This window comes from Polypterus senegalus, chromosome 3 (assembly GCF_016835505.1).
Source record: "Polypterus senegalus isolate Bchr_013 chromosome 3, ASM1683550v1, whole genome shotgun sequence".
Taxonomy (NCBI): Eukaryota; Metazoa; Chordata; class Cladistia; order Polypteriformes; family Polypteridae; genus Polypterus; species Polypterus senegalus.
The window spans coordinates 303,746,752-303,756,286 of record NC_053156.1 but is presented as its reverse complement, the minus strand read 5'-3'; positions in this window follow the sequence as shown (position 1 = coordinate 303,756,286).

The window sequence follows — 9,535 nt, the reverse complement described above, 5'->3', positions numbered from 1 at the left end:
CCCTCGGCAAACAGAGTGTGTCATTCAGGCGGGGGAGGGCGGGCGAGGCGGTACTCGTCTGACGTCGGGAAGGGGGCGTGACCAGTCGGAGAAATCCCCTGTTAACTCCCCCTGTGCAGCAGAGGCATTGCAGAAAGGGGAGGCTGCGAAGTGGAGGGTTTAGCGAGCGCTGCGCGGTCTGAATGCTGATGTGCAGCAGTTTGGTGAAGAAAAGGGATCACATTTCGAGAAACGTCCATCAGTCCGCATCCATCCATCTTCCAAAATGAGCAGGGTCGGGGAGAAGATGAGGCCTATCCCAGCAAACATTGGGCACAAAGCAAGAGCAACACCTGAACAGGAAGCCAATTCATCGCAGGGAGAACACACACACATCAGGGGCCAATTTAACATTACCGTCCAATGTGCCTGTCCTCGGACAGTAGGAGGCACACAAAGGGAGAACATCCACACAGGGAGGATGGTGGATGCGAAACCCCTGCTTGCCACTGTGCCATCGTGCTACCCCTATTTATTCACAAGTATGGTCATGTCATTTCTTTGTGTTACGGGGAACCGCAGCCTCTTTTAAAGATGCACAGCATAAAGGCCGAGATTTCTGTAGATCCAGTTCTCCTATAAGCACTACGCCATCCAAACTAAAAATGGCAAAATCGACGCCCATTGCTCAGAAGGGGATCTTCCATCCATCCATTTTCCAAACCTACTTATCCTGGTTGCAGGGAAGCTATAGCCTGGCCGAGCAAGCATGGCACCTAAAGCCGGAACAATACCTGGACAAGGGCTACAGGGAGTACGCGGGCACACACATATACTGACGTGCGCGCAGGTTTGGAATTTAGCCACGCCCATTCGCCTAACCACAAAAATCAATTTCGCATTCAAAAGCACAAGTTAATAACAAAGCAGCCACAAAACCAAACGAATAACGTTAACGAACATCGTTTCCTATACCTGTTCCATTAGTATTTACACTTCTCCATTTTCCATCACTGTTTTCTCTATTTGTCTCACTGCTGGCTTCCCACGTAAAGTTATTCACATTAATCACCTGTGGTCAGCCTTTAGAAACATAAGACATTGGACAAGTGAGAGGAGACCTTCAGTCCTTCAAGCCCGCCTGTTTACCTAAAAGCCAAGCTGTCCCAACATCACTTCCAGATCCGTCTTTAAAGGTTGTCAAGTCAATTTAAATTTATGATCGTGCTTAGACAAAAGACCACCCGTGAGAGCTACGACCCATTCAGCACGTCCGGATAATATTGTAGAATCAACGGGGATGTTTCAGTTTCGTCCTATGCTTAACGTAATGGGCAATCTCGGAGTCAGCTGGTGTTCGTCGCTGGAGGGCAGCAGCGTTCAGTGTTAGCGTTTTAAACAAGTTCGTAGCGTTCAGAAGCCCTCGTCGGCTAAGTTAACTGATATGAAAGATGGAGCATTTTACATTATTTATTTACATCATCCAAGAGTAACTTATTACATTTTTGGTTATTAAATAGTTTTGCAACAATGAGTCATATTCCAAAGTGATGGAGATATCAGAAAGCAATTCCATGCAGACTTCGTTAAAAATGCACTTTACAATGGAGTTCACAAAGAGGCTTGTGGGGGCTCACTGGCTTTCATACAAAGCTGACCGCAATTCACGGGATGTGAAAATGGCATCGATTGATGTGTGTCAGTGGCGGAGGTTCTACGACTAATTATTCAATTTTTTAAACGTAACACTTTTGAAAGTATACCCAAATAATTAGCACTCGAAAAATATCAATTAAAAGAAAGTGACCAATACTGCCATAAAATCAGTATCAATGTTAAACTATGAAAGGGTAAAAAGGAAGCAAAATAATTTCCCCATCTAAGATATTATTAGGAATAAATTATTAGTTAAAACACAGTAATTCGTTCTGAGAACTTGCGAAGGAACTGATTTATCGTATCACGGGAATGCGAACGGTACACAACGGGCAAACGCACCAGGGGCTTACCGCGAGTGTTCGTGAAAGATCAGGGGCTTAAGCTACTGAAGCCCCCCACCTCCCGACTCCACCGTTCGTTTCTAAATCCGTCCTGCATGTGTACAGGGCAGCTGCGCCTCTCTCGTGTTATTGATGAGTTCAAACACCGTTCAGCTGCAGGCTGATACCGTCCGTTCTTTACAATGATAATCTGCAGATTATGTTCAATCCATTCGGTCTTTTATATACTTATATAATTGCTTCCCCCATTCGTTTATTTCGAGAGAAGTGACTTTTGTCCGCTATTAGTTCACTTACCTAAATGACCAGGAGAGGGCGCTGCTGTGTGAGCTGTTTGTGCCGCGCGCTCAGCCCGACGTTTGATTGACTTGCATTGGACCTCCGAGCGGCAGTCAGACGAGTTAAACGTCTACAAGTTCAAGAAACACTGAAACAATAAATGTATTTGTATAGCTGAAGTCGCACATAACGTTTCTTCGTTTCATCTGTTTGAGATGCCTGCAGGGCCGTGTTAACGCATGGGCACGCTGGGCAGTTGCCCCTGGGGCCCGATGCCAATCTATGTGATTTGCTGAGTGGTTGTGTAGGTAGGGGCCCCAGTGCACTGCTTTCTCTGGAGGCCTATAATGCTATTAAGATGGCCCTGATTGTCTGAACAAAAAATCAAAGCATCTCGGCAAAGTTCACTGAGGAATAAATTTGCCACATCCAAACCAAATTGTTCTTTTTGAGGATGGGCAGGTTGTTTTATGCGGACAGGCAGACAGACTGAATGGGGCTTTGGCTTTAGGTGTTTCGTTGTAAACAAGCGCACCTACAGTAGCTGACAAAAGCGGTGGCAGTGACACAAATGTTGTGTTTTGCAAAATTTGCGGCGTCAGTTTATGTGGTGGCAATTCCCATTGTTGTTCTCTTGTTGTGCAGAGAGATCACATTCATATTAATTCATTGCCGTGTGCTTTATTAGCATAAAAAGTTCACTTTATCACAAAAGCCCATTTTCACTTCTTTTGGCTTTGGCACAAAACAATCGGCTAAAAGCGTCCAGCAAGCGCCAGGACTGAGGAGTCCGCTACAGAATCATCGTGTTGCCACCCGTGCAGAGCTGGCACAGTATTGGCAGCAGGTGGCTGTGAGGGAGGTGGAGGATTTTTGGACAACAGCCTTATACTAAGAAGGGCACCAAAGAAGCCCCTTCTTCTAAGAAAAGCATCAGGGACAGACTGAAAGTCTGCAGGAAGTACAAGGACTGGACAGCAGAAGACTGCAGGGGCAAAGTTACTTTATCGGATGAATCCTCCTTCCGACTGTTTGGGACATCTGGAAAATCGATTGTCTGGAGAAGGAAACGGTGAACACTTACCATGAGTCCTGAGTTAATGTGACAACAGTGAAGCATCCTGAGACCACCCATGCATGTGTGGGTTGCTTCTCATCCAAGGCAGTGAGTGGGCCAACTCACAGTTCTGCCATAAATAAAGAAGGACATCAAAATGTCCATCAAGAGCAACTCCTCCCAACAATCCAGGTGCCCTTTGGTGATGATCTGTGTATTTTTCAGCATGCTGGAGCCACCGTGTCACAAGACAGGAGTGATAACGAAGTGACTCGGAGACCAGAACATTGAAAGTTTGGACTCGTGGCCAGGAGACTCCCCAGATCTTAATGCCATTGAGAACCTGCGGCCAATTCTCAAAAAGTGGCTGGACAAGCAGAAGCCCACAAATTGTCATCAACTCCAAGCACTAAAGAGGCGAGAATGGACCACCAGCATGGCAGAGCGAATGGCAGGAGTTATGAAGAAGAAGAGACAATGTTGACTCTTTACATAAATTTGATGTATTTGCCAATAAAAGCCTTTAAAACTTATGAAATGTTTATAATTGTTCTTCAGTACACCACAGAAACATCCCACTATTACAGCCGTTCTCAAACTCTCGGATTTCACGCCCCCCTTTTCTACCTGAAATAATTCTGCGCCCCCTGCAAATTATAAAATAGATGAGAATAACCCATAATACAACTAACAAAGGTGTGACACTCGTGTGGTGTCGTCGTATCCTATCATTTTTACTTCCATAAGATTTGAGTGTGTTTGGCTAACTTCGATGAAATATTTGCAATTTATTTTTTTTAAAGCACTTTAATAACTGTTAAAATGTCTTGTGTGGTTTGTGGTAGTAATTCTAATCCCAAAAACAAAGAATATTTCCGGCGCCGCATCCGAGTGGCAGCCTTTCCAGCAGCTCCGTATACGACTTTATCTATCTATCTATCTATCTATCTATCTATCTATCTATCTATCTATCTATCTATCTATCTATCTATCTATCTATCTATCTAAATTATTTATTCTTATTTAACAATTTTTCTTATGTAAATAAACGATTAAATATGTTTTAATTTTTAAAAATCTCGTAAACGAGGACACCGATGAAGTCAATCTGCGTGAGACGAACGTATTTTCTTCTGACAAATATTATCCCACTGTTAGTTGTATCATGAAAATAGCCGAATACGCAGTGAATTGTTTAACTCCGTTTGTCAATATTGACTACGCTGCCAATGTGGTGCCGTCGCGCCCCTTTATCACCTGATCTACTGTCACCCGAGTGTTCGCGACAGATACCGATACGTCTCGAACTTTCTGGATTGAAAATACGCGACTATAAAAGCAGCAGCAGCAGCGGCGCCGCTCGTCATAGAAACAAACTTGAAATAGAAAAGGAGCTCCGAGTGTCTCGATATGTCGAATATCAAACCAGACCTGGACAGGCTGCGCACTTTAAAGCTGGCACATATCAGTCATTAGATCTACGCCTTAGAAATCCATCCATCCATTTTCCAACCGGCTGAATCCGAATACAGGGTCACGGGGGTCTGCTGGAGCCAATCCCAGCCAACACAGGGCACAAGGCAGGAACCAATCCTGGGCAGGGTGCCAACCCATCACAGGACACACACAAACACACCCACACACCAAGCACACACTAGGGCCAATTTAGAATCACCAACGCCTTAGAAATGTTTGATTTTAATTTTAGTTATAATGCATTCGTTGTGATTATATGCTAGCAAATTTAAATTTGAAATAAAAATGTAAACAATTAATTTTGATGTCTTGTTCATTTATTCAACGTCTCCCTTGTACAGCTGGGGCGTGACCAACAGTTTGAGAACCGCTGCTCTATTATAAAAAAAAAAATCTTGGTAAGGAGACCAGGGAGACAAGACGTGACCTTCTCGGAAGACAATTTGACGTCACGCGAGACTGGACATTACAATCTGAGACGGTGACTTTTGCACGTCACGCCCTACTTACACAAGTTCATGGACATCAAACCATGAATGCTTTTGGCAGAGACACTTCATGTGCGTCCAGCTCTTAAAACAATGACAAGTGACAAGCAGAACACGCAGCTCGCCAGCAGATGATCCGACCGCATCTCCTCAGCATGCATTCAGCTACCGCCCCCCCTTCACAATGCCAGTGGCAGAGACGCGAAGTGGCAAAGGGACAGCTGCTGTACAGGCTTTTAAAATGATCGACGCAAAGCGCAACAAGCACAACACGCAGCTCGCCAGCAGCTGATCCGATGGCATCTCCTTAGCGTGCGTTCAGACCCCCACTTCACAACGCGAGTAGCGTTGCATGTCCCACGAGAAAGAGATTTAACCACACCCGGGGGGCAGGAAATAAAAGACAAATATTGTTTTTACAAAAGTTTTAAAGTAAAAGTGAAAATAATGCATATGTAACAATTCCCATGAAAATAATAATCTCTTTAAATTGTTTATCCAGTAAACCAAACCTGGGGGTGGGCAAGCAAAGTGAGCAGAGGGTGGATCCCCCTGGTATGAAAAAAAAAAAAATGAATCTGAAAATCATGAAGCAGCAAAGTTTGCACAACACGTTGTTGTCAGTTGTCACGGCCACAACTTTAGGGCACTCTGACGCTCCCTCACATGGCGCAGATCTGGGGAAGAAGGGTGAAGTGATGTGGCCTAAAGTTGACTTCCACAGTCTGAGCTGACAGCAGGTTTCTCCAACCTTATAAACGGTACCTCTGCATAATGACCGAAACTAGCATCATTGATCAATGGCCATGAGTACCATTCACGTGTCTGCGTCTCTGGTCAGTTTCATGAAGGTTTGTATTGTTGTGGAATTCTGCCTCCGTAAAGGTGCTTTATAGCGCCCCACGTGTACAGCCCGTGTACTGCACGAGGACACCTGCTTCACACAGAGAGACTTACCAGCTCAGCACAAGCAGACCAAATTGGTGCCAATTGCCAAAGCAGGTGCCCAGAGTACTGTCTAGTGAGGACGTCTCTTCTCAGTTGCTAACCCCTATGGTATTACGGCAGACACCCACCCCTGTGCTCTGTACCCTGACTGTATTATGATGGCTATGATTATTATCTTGGTTCACATACTCTACAGCGACTGTTAACTAAAATGTTTATACGAGTGTTAACTCTGTCTGCTTTATAGCGCCTCACGTGGACAGCTGCGTCAAGAAAGAGACTTACCAGCTCAGCACAAGCAGACCAGACAGTGAGGCTACGCCCGTGCCAATCACCAAAGCAGGTGCCCATCTCACCAGGCTGCCGTCTCTTCTCAGCTGCTAACCCCTGTAGGAGTATGACAGTCCCCCACACCTGGTACTCTTAACAACACACCACGGCCCAATCAAACAGTACAAATCAAACTTGATATAAATCAAAATTAAAACTGATGGTGGCATTAGGAGGAAACAAATCTGAAAAGAGTCTCATTGAAAACACTTCAGTAGAAAGTGAAGGTGATGGAAGTAAAGAGTCTTCTCACGTCTGGCTGCAGGGCTGCTTCTGATTTCTCTTCAGAGGTCCTGCCAGTTCCTTTGGGTTCTTCTTTCTTTTGTTGTTTCACTTCTTAGCTTTTTCTTTTTTTCAATATGCATCCCATACTTAAAGGCCACACTTCACGTCAACTTAAGAACGTTTAGAAGAAGAATTGATTAAGTGTTTGCCTGTCTCAGGCCGTTTGTCGTTTCAGATCCTAATTGCACTCGGGTCTAATAAATTACAAAAAAAGTTTTGGTAACAATCTGTTTAGGATTCTACAAGAAGGAGCTAAAGTCAGTAAAGATACAGAATCTGAAATCAGTCTTTAGCAGTCGTTTAAAAGGACAATCAAGAGGGTGTTTACAATGGGATTTAGAGTCCAGAGTTTAAACGTTTAAGGAGACTCTCATTAAATAAAATCAAAGGCGCAGGTCTCCTAATGGCTGCCTGTTCACTCAGGTGACCTTATTGCTGGCACGTTAATCGATGTTAGTTTCGTGATATTCCATCTCAGCTACAGAGTCACTTGTGAACTGTAAACTGCGGAGTCTATTCTCGTGTGTCCGAACATTCAGATCTTCATAGGGCTTCATTTTGATGTCATACAGTATATGGGCTAAGAGTTAACCTGATGTGCTACCTGTTGAAATCTAAGTAAGTAATGTAGACATTAAAATTTATTTTTCTAATGGACCATCTATTAGAATGTATTTTGTAATCAATATGTAGTAAATAGAAATAAAATAATAATAATAAAAATGAAGAAATACTGTAGATGTCACATAGACTGGACGGGCATCTCCGCCAGAAGAAAACCCAGAAGGAAGGACCAGAAAGGGTGGACAGACAGTCCGTTAAAAAGAGAAAATATTGCTGGGTTTTTTTATTCCCCCAGCATGCTAGATGGCAGCAGCCCTGGTTATCGGTGCCCCGTTGGAAGTCAGCAGGCAGGAAATGTAGTCTGGCAGGGCAGCCTTGCTGGGGGTAATGGGGCAGCTGCAAGAGGGCGCTGAAGGGAATCAAGCTCCCTACTGTGATGATGGACATCCGTGTGACCTGGAAGTACTTTGATCAGGCAATCACCCTGGCACCGGAAGTACTCCTAGGTCAATAATAAAAGGGACCGCACTCCCTTATCCAGGCGAGTTGGAGCTGGGAGGTAGAGAGGCAACACTAGACTGGAGGAGGGCAGTGCGGTGGTGAGACAGAGAGTTATTATATTTTTGTAAGTAATGAGTAATCTAACTAACATACTTTTAAAAGAAGTAATGTTCCCCACAGGTCTCGGGAGACACAGACTTCAAGCTTGTTTTTGGGTCCATGGCGACTGATGAGGATGTTTCACTTTTTTTTTTGTCCAATTTAAAGAGAACTTTAAAAGAGAACACCATAGCCGAACATTTAAATAACCAGTTTTTTGTCTTATGTAGATTACTCACCTTATCCCATTTTTATGTGTGCTTGTAAATACACTGACTGTGGACTCATCACTATCTACGTACATCCAGTCAGTGGAGAGAAGCCATTAAAAGGCCAATAGGATGTTAGGTTATATAGCGCCCTGATGTGTGAAGTACAAGTGCAGGTAAAGCTCTCCATGTGGGGTCCTCCATAATACCAAAAAGACAAAAGAACCCTGGAAAAGGTCCAGAGAAGAGCAACTGGGCTGATTAGAGGACAAAGAGGTCATAAAGCAGGGTTCAAGTAGGTATGATTAAACATTTAGATAGAAGAAAGGCATTATATAGGACAGATAGATAGATAGATAGATAGATAGATAGATAGATAGATAGATAGATAGATAGATAGATAGATAGATAGATAGATAGAGTGAAAGGCACTATATAATAGATAGATAGATAGATAGATAGATAGATAGATAGATAGATAGATAGATAGAGTGAAAGGCACTATATAATAGATAGATAGATAGATAGATAGATAGATAGATAGATAGATAGATAGATAGATAGATAGAGTGAAAGGCACTATATAATAGATAGATAGATAGATAGATAGATAGATAGATAGATAGATAGATAGATAGATAGATAGATAGATATGAAAGGCATTATAGATAGATAGATAGATCAGGGCTACAGCTATCGGTGCCAGAGACCCCTCTTCGGCGTGCTAACTGTCACTTTGTGGCGTGTCTCGTGTCTCCCCACTCCTTCACTAACTCCGCTCCCCTCCAATTCTGTTAGGGTGATTTGTACAAACATTGTGCTCAGCCGCTGTGCCTCAATGATTTGCCTTTTTTTGCACACCTGTGTTTACTGCTGTGCCACTGGCACTTGTCCTTGTCATTGTCATTCTTGTGTTCAGACAGCTCAGACCATTTAGTGTAGCCCAGATATTTGTAAGATGTGTTATATGGTAACAGTAGTCACAATTCGTCACATGTGCAGTAAAGGGAAATTCTTCATGTTCAATTAGGTAGCATGTTGCTACTCTCTGGTGCCATGACAGGCAAGAATGGATTAAAATACAGAACTTCATTTTATTTAATAGATGGCTCAATTTAGCCTAAGCTAATTACACATTTCATGACTTGTAGTTGGAGGGGATGCCAAACTTAATGACTGTCTTGATGCTAGTGGCCCCCCCGAGGACGTCAGCTTACAGGACTAGGTGACCAGTTAGAGAACTCTGTGATGACCTTCTAGCACAGCTTCACATATGCCAAGTCTCTCAGGCTTTTCCTCTTTTCCTGACAGCCATTAACG